The following is an 8211-nucleotide window of genomic DNA, read 5'->3' on the forward strand; positions in this document are numbered from 1 at the left end:
AAGAATTCTCAGCCTCCGTAATCATGAAAACCAATATCTTATAATACATTTCTTTATATATTTTATTGTATCTATTTCTCTGAAGAACTCTAACACACACCAATATTGGTACTGAAAACTGGGATGCTGCTGTACTAAATACCTAAAAATGTGGGAGTGGATTTGGAACTGGGAAATAGGTAGAGGCTGGAAGCATTGAGAGGGGCATCCTAAAAAAACTGGCAATGCCATGAAGGGACTTTTGAAGGCAATTATGCTGAGGGCTCGAACAGAAAAGAGAAGAGCTATAGATAAATCTTCTGCAGTTTATAAAGAATGCATGAATAGTCACATATGGAATTGGTATAAATATGATTGTTGAGGGAAATTCTGGCGAGATCTCAGATGGAAATGAGAAATACGTTATTGAACAATGGAGAAAAGGCAATCCTTGTTAAAACCTAGTGTTTTGTGGAAGGTAGAACTTGTTAGTGACAACACTGGACATTTAACTGAGAAAATTTCTAACCAAAGTGTTTGAGTGGTATGGTCCCTCCTGACTACTAATAGTAAAATGCAAGAAGAGAGAAATACGTTGAAGATAGAATTGTTAAGCAGAAAAGATCCAGAACTTAAGATTTGCAAAATTCTCTGTCTATCCATATTGCAAAACATGAGAAATCATATTTGGAAGGAAACATCAAGAAAGGGGCTAGCCAATCATTTGATAAGGAGATTAGTGTGGTTGCAAACCATGAACTTAATCAGCCATCTCAACAAATGTCAAAAATAGAAATGGGACTGTACCAGTAAAAACACTGCCAGCTAGAACTAAAGGAAATAGAGAAAATGGAATGGAATGAAGGCAGGCTGTGAATATCCTTCAAAAAACGGGAAGAAGGACCCCAAATGCAATTGAGAGATCATCAACAGGGCAGATGGCCTCCAACAGAAGTCATGGGGATAGGACTGCCCAGCAGCTCAGGGGGTATGATCCCCACACAGCAGAGCCATGACATGTGTGGGGCAGCCGCAGAGAGCCACACATGGGTAGTGCCCTGCTGAGCTGTGGGGTGACATAATCATCACAGTGGGTGACGAAGACAAATTGTCAAGCCACAGAGGACTATTCATGAGGTTTAAGATCACATGAAGTTTTCCTTGATAGGTTTTGGGCTTACTTGCGACTTGTCACCCATCTTTTCTGTATGAATTTTCCCTTTTAGATTGGGAATGTCTGTAGTATGCCTGTTCCACCCTCATATTTTGGAAGCATATCGTTTGTTTTCATAGTTTCACAGCTAGGGAATTTTGTTTCAGGATGAATCGTACCTTGAATCTCACCCATATCTAGTTCAGATAATATTTAGATGAGAATTTAGACTTAATGCTGAAAAATGTTAAGACTTTTGGAGTTGTCGGAATTAAATGAATGCATTTTGCATACAAGAAGGACATGAATTTTGGGGAGCTAGAGGCAGAATGTTGTGGACTGAATGTTCATGTCCTCCCAAAACTCAGACGTTGAAATCCTAACTTCCACCATTATAATATTAGAAGGTGAACCCTTAAGGGGTAATTGGGTCATAAAGGTGGAGCCTTCATGAATGGGATTAGTGCCTTTATAAGAATCATGAAGAAGCTTTCTTCTCTCTCTTCACTCTCTGATACGTGAAGACACAATGAGATGGCCATCTGTATACCAGCAAGAGGGCCTTCACCAAGAACCTGACCATGCAAGCACCCTGATCTCTGACTTCCAGCCTCCAGAACTTTAAGAAACAAAATGTGTTGTCTAAGCCACTGCGTTAGTCTGTTCTCATGCTGCTAATAAAGACATACCTGAGACTAGATAATTTTAAAGGAAAGAGGTTTAATTGACACACAGTTCCCCATGGCTGAGGAGGCCTCACAATCATGGCAGAAGACAAGGAGGAGCAATTCACGTCTTACATGGTGGCAGGGAAGAGAGAGAATTTGTGCAGGGGAACTTCTCTTTATAAAACCATCAGATCTTATGAGATGTATTCATTATCACAAGAACAACATGGGAAAGACTCACTCCCCCATGATTCAATTACCTCATGGGTCCCTCTCACAACACATGGGAATTATGGGAGCTACCGTTCAAGATGAGATTTGGGTAGGGACATAGCCAGACTGTATCAACCACCTGGTCTATAGTAATTTGTTATAGCAGCCCAAACTGACTAAGACAAGAAGCAAGAAAAAAGGCATCAACAAAAGCCTGCTTTCTTTAGCCAAAGGAGCAGGAAATGGGAAGCCTAGGAGGCCAGAAACCTATTAGAAACTGATTGTCTTACTGCGTCCAAACACTGCAGGAAGAATCTGTGGCTTCATTCCAACACAGTCTAGGGAAGGACAAGTAGAGAATATAGACTTCTGTCTTCATCAGCCTGTAGTAAGACTCCAAATCCTCCCACCAGTGTGGCATCAGAGAATGCTGAGCTGGGACTTCCTGTAGTAGGCAGAAAAGAGGCACCCTCTGCAGCATCAAAGGAGACTCTGTGGGAACTTGGACTTCCACCCCTCTAGTAAATAAGATGCCCTCTTATACTAGGGTAGTGTCAGAGGAACCTGACTGAAAGTGAGGACTTTCACCACTACTCAGCAGTACCAAGTACCACTTCATATAGTGTCAAAGGAGGCCACCTGGGGAGGAGTAACAAAGCACTTCTAACCCTCCAAGATAGGAGGTTATTGGCGGAGGCCTAATAGAAAGTCAGAATGCCCAAACAGCTCAACAATAATGAGAAACTTTTCATCTTGAGTGTCAACAGAGGCTGAGGAAAAACTTGGATTACTGCCACCACCTAGCTATATCCAGGCAGAGTCAGAGTAAGCCAGGTAAAATGGAAAGTTTAAGAAACATCTAGAGTCTCATAATATAATACTCAAAATGTCCAGGTTTTAAATTTAAAAAATCGCTTATCATACCAAACCCAGGAATATCCCAAGCTGAATGGAAAATCATGATCAGCAGATGCCTGCACTAAGATGGCAGAGATGCTAGAATTATCCAACAAATATTTCAAAGCAGCCATCATAATAATGCTTCAGTGAGCAGTTACCAACATACATAAATAAAAAAACAGAAAGTTTCAGCAATGAAAGAGAAAAGAAGAATCAAATGGGAATGTTAAAAATGAGAAATACAATAACTAGAATAAAGGAGAATAAAAGACTCAATGGGTAGGCTCGAGAACAGAATAAAGAAAACAGAGGAAAAAAATCAGTGAACTGGAAGATGCAACAATGGAACTTATCCTACCTGAACAAAGAGAGAAAATCAACCGAAAGAGGCAAATGAACAACACTTCAAGGACCTATGTGTGAGACTTTAACGAAATGTCTAATGTTTTGTCCTCAGAGTCCCAGAAAGTGAAGGGAAAAGGGACAGAGCAGAAAAAAGTTATTTTTAAAATAGCTAAAAAACTCTCAAGTTTGACAAGTGCTTACAGTTTCAAGAAGATTTATTGAACCACAAACAGGACAATCCCTAAAAATTTATACCAAGAGACATCATAGTCAAATTTCTGAAAATTAAAAGAAAACAAAACAAAAAACAAATCTTGAAAGCCATGACAGGGAAACGATACCTTACCTAGGGAAAAAACCAATTAGAATGACAGAGGGTTTCTCATTAGAAGCTATAGAAACCAGAGGAAGTGATACAACATTTTTCTAGTGCTCCAAGAAGAGAAACGTCAACTCAAAATCCTACATCCTTCAGAAATGAAGGGTAAATCAAGGCATTCTTAAATGAAGAAAAAAACTAAAAGAATTTGTTGCCCACAAACCTACCCTCAAAAGAATCCCTGAAGGAAGATCTACAATGAGAAAGGAAACAATAAAAGAAACAATCTTTGAACATCAAGAAGGAATAAAGAATACAGTAAGCAAAAATATGAGTAAGTACAACAGACTTTCCTTCTGTCAAATATTCTAATTTTGTTTGAAGGTTGAAGTAAAACTAGAACACTACCTGATATCCCTTGAAATGTATGTAGAGGCAATATGTAAGACAATGACATTATAAATAGGGGAAGGTAAAGGGACATAGAGGGAAGTAAGGTTTTGAACTGGTAAAATAAGAAAACCAGTATACTGTGATAAGTTTTATACACACACATGCACACACACACACACACACACACACACACACATAAAATATAAATATATAAACTACATATAAAATTATATATGAATATATGCATATATTCATATATATGCATATATAATTATATGTAATATATGAATATATGCATATATTCATATATTTGTATATAATATATGAATATATGCATATATATTTCTATATATTTCTATATAACATATAGAAATATATAATATAGAAATATATGTGCATGTATTCATATCTATATAACATATAGAAATATATAATATAGAAATATGTGCATGTATTCATATCTATATATTATATAGAAATATATAAAATTTATATATATAGTTTAATTTCATGTCATGTGTCTGTATTAAACTATACATATACATATATGTGTATATATGTATATGTACATATATAAAAATTTATATTTTTAGTATTACCTAGATATCTATAGGTTTTATATATATAACATATATATGTGTGTTTATATATGTATAGATAGATAGATAATCTATATAATACTTAGAACATCCACTAAAAGCTACATGGAGATATACAGTATAGATAACACTATAGATAAGTCAAAATGCAATTCTAAAAAATGTTACAGTAACTCACAGAAGGTAGAAAGTAGAAAATAGAGAAATAGGGCTGGGCGCGGTGGCTCACGCCTGTAATCCCAGCACCTTGGGAAGCCGAGGTGGGTGGATCACAAGGTCAAGAGATTGAGACCATCCTGGTCAACATGGTGAAACCCTGTCTCTACTAAAAATACAAAAAATTAGCTGGGCATGGTGGCCCGTGCCTGTAATCCCAGCTACTCAGGAGGCTGAGGCAGGAGAATTGCCTGAACCCAGGAGGCGGAGGTTGTGGTGAGCCAAGATCACGCCATTGCACTCCAGCCTGGGTAACAAGAGCGAAACTCCATCTAAAAAAAAAAAAAAAAAAAAATAGAGAAATAAAAACAGAACAACAGAAAACAAAAAATGGGAGACAAGGCCTAATATATCAATGATGACATTAAATTAATGTCATTAAATATAAATGGCCTAAATACACCAATTAACAGACAGATATTGGCAGAGTAGGTTAAAAGACATGACCCAACTGCAAGAAACCCATTACAAATATAATGATACAGATAGGTTGAAAGTAAAAGGATGTAAAAAGATATATCATGCAAACATTAATCAAAGGAGACCAAGAATGGCTACATTAATATCAGATAAAGTAGACCTTAGAGAAATAAAAATTATATAAACATTTAAAACTTTTAAATTTAAAAATTGTTAAAATTTTAAACCCTAAAGAAGACTTAGCAGTCCTTAAGGTATATGTGCCAACAGAGTTGCAAAATATAAAGTGAAAACTGATAAAACTTAAAGGAAAAATCCACAATTGTAGTTGGAGACTTCAATACATCTCTTTCAACAACTGATATAACAACTAGATAGAAAATCAGCAAGAGCAGAAGAACTCAACACCAGCACCAATCAACAGAATCTAATCAACATTTATAGAACACTCCATTCAACAAGAGATGAATACAGGTGCTTTTCAAGTGCCCACAGAACATATACCAAGAGAGACCACATTTTGGGTCATGAAAGAAATGCAGATTTTAAAGAATTGGAATGGTAAAGAGTGTTCTCCAATGACATGAAATTAAACTAGAAATCAACTATAGAAAGATTTGCAGAAAAATCTCCAAACACGGCAACTAAACAACCAACACTTAACAACTTCTAAATAATCCATGGATTAGAGAGGAAGTCTCAAGCGGAGTTAAAAAAATACCTTGATGTGAATGAAAGTAAAAATACAACATAAAATCTCTTGAAAACACCTAGGGAATGCAGACAAGGACCTTTATAAGACTAAATGTGTGCATTAGAAAACAGGAGAAGAGCTGGATGCAATGGTGCATGCCTATAGTCCTAGCTACTCAAGACATTGGAGTGAGAGTCACTTTCACCCAGGAGTCCAAGACCAGCCTGGGTGACAGCAAGGACTGTCTCTAAAAATAAAAAATAAAAGAAGTGAAGTCTCAAATCAATAATCTAAGCTCCCACCTTAAGAGTCTAGAAAAGAAAAGCAAGGCCAGGCATGGTGGCTCATGCCTATAATCCCAACATTTTGGGAAGCTGAGGTGGGCGAATCACAAGGTCAGGAGTTTGAGACCAGCCTGGCCAATACGGTGAAACCCCATCTCTACTAAAAATACAAAAATTAGATGGGCATGGCGGTGTGTGCCTGTAGTCCCAGCTACTCAGGAGGCTGAGGCAGGAGAATCACGTGAACCTGGGAGGCAGAGAATCGCTTGAACCTTGCAGTGAGCTGAGATCATGCCACTGCACTCCAGCCTAGGTGACAACAAAAATCCATCTCAAAAAAAAAAAAAAAAAAAAAAAAGAAAAAAAAAAGGAAAGAAAGAAAAGAAAAATTAAACCTCAAAGCAAGAGGAGAAGGAAATAATAAATATAAAAACCAATCAATGAAATTTTAAAACAAAAAACGAGAGGAGAAATGTAAATGAAACAAGAACTCATTCTTTCAAAATATCAATAAAGTTGACAGGCCTCTAGCAATACTAACAAAATAAAAATAGAAGGCACATTTATTCATATCAGCAATAAAATGGGGAATCACTATAGACCCTGCAACATCAAAAGGACAATAGGGAAGTATTACAAACAATTACATACATATAAGTTTGAAAATTTAGATGAAATGTACTAAATTTCTTGAAAAATGTTAACTACCACAACTCACTCAATATTAAATAGATAATATGAATATCTTAATAGTTTATAGGAAATTAAATTTATAATTTGAAAACTCCCCCAAAAGAAATCTCCAAGCCCAAATAATTTCACTAAAAACTTCTACCAAACATTTAAAGAAGAATTAACTCCAATTCAACACAATCTCTTCCAGAGATTCTAGGAAGTCTTCAAGTGTGTTTTATGAAAGTATTACTCTTCTACGAAAGCCAGGAAAAGCCAGTACAAACTAGAAAAATACAGACCAATATCCCTCACCAATACAGACACAAAAATTTTTAAATCATTAGGACATAGAATTTAGCAATGACTTAAAGGGATTATATACTATGGCCAAGTGGTATTTATTTCAGGGATGCAAGGCTGATTCAGTAATTAGCAATCAGTCAATATAATCCACCATATTAAAAGGTAAAAGAAAAAAATGACAATTTTTTGAGTGAGGCAGAAAAATCACTTTACAAAATTCCACACTAATTTATGATAAAACTTTCAGAAAAATAGAAATAGAGGAAAACTTCTTCAGCTTGATAAAGCACATTTACTAAAACCTGCTGCTGGCATTATATTTAACAGTGAAAGACTGAATTATTTTTCCCTTAGACTGGGAAAAAAACAATGGCATCTGCTTTATTGCTGTTATTCAACTTAGTGCTAGAAGGTCTAGCCACTGCAATAAGACAAGAAAATAGAATAGAAGGGATACAGAGCATAAAGCAAGAAATAAAACTGTCCCTAGTTGTAAATGTTGTAATTGTTTATGTATAAATGTCATAACTGTTTATGTATAAAATACTAAGTAATCTACAAAAAAAATTCTGAAACTAGCGAGTTCAACAACATCACAGGATATAAGATAAATTTTGAAAATCAATTGTACTTCAATACAATAACACATGGACACCAAAATTTAACATGCAGTACCACTTACAATTCTTCAAAACAAATAATATACTTAGGTATAAAGCTAACAATACGTATCCACATACATATGCTGAAAACTAAAAATGCTGATATAAGAAATGTAAAAAGATTGAAATAAGTAGAGAGATATAACATGCATATATTTAGAAGACTCAGAATAGTAAAGATATAAATTCTCCCAAAATTAATATAAAGGTTTAATGGAACTTTTATCAAAATCCCTAAAAGATTTTTCTGTAAATATAGATAAGATTTATAAAAAATTATATGAAAAGGCCCAGAAACTAGAATAATTAAAACACTTTTGAAAAAGAAGAATAAAGTGGAAGGAATCAGTCTGTCTAATTTCAAAACTAATACATGTAACAAGATATA

Source organism: Saimiri boliviensis, chromosome 2, assembly GCF_048565385.1.
Source record: "Saimiri boliviensis isolate mSaiBol1 chromosome 2, mSaiBol1.pri, whole genome shotgun sequence".
NCBI lineage: Eukaryota > Metazoa > Chordata > Mammalia > Primates > Cebidae > Saimiri > Saimiri boliviensis.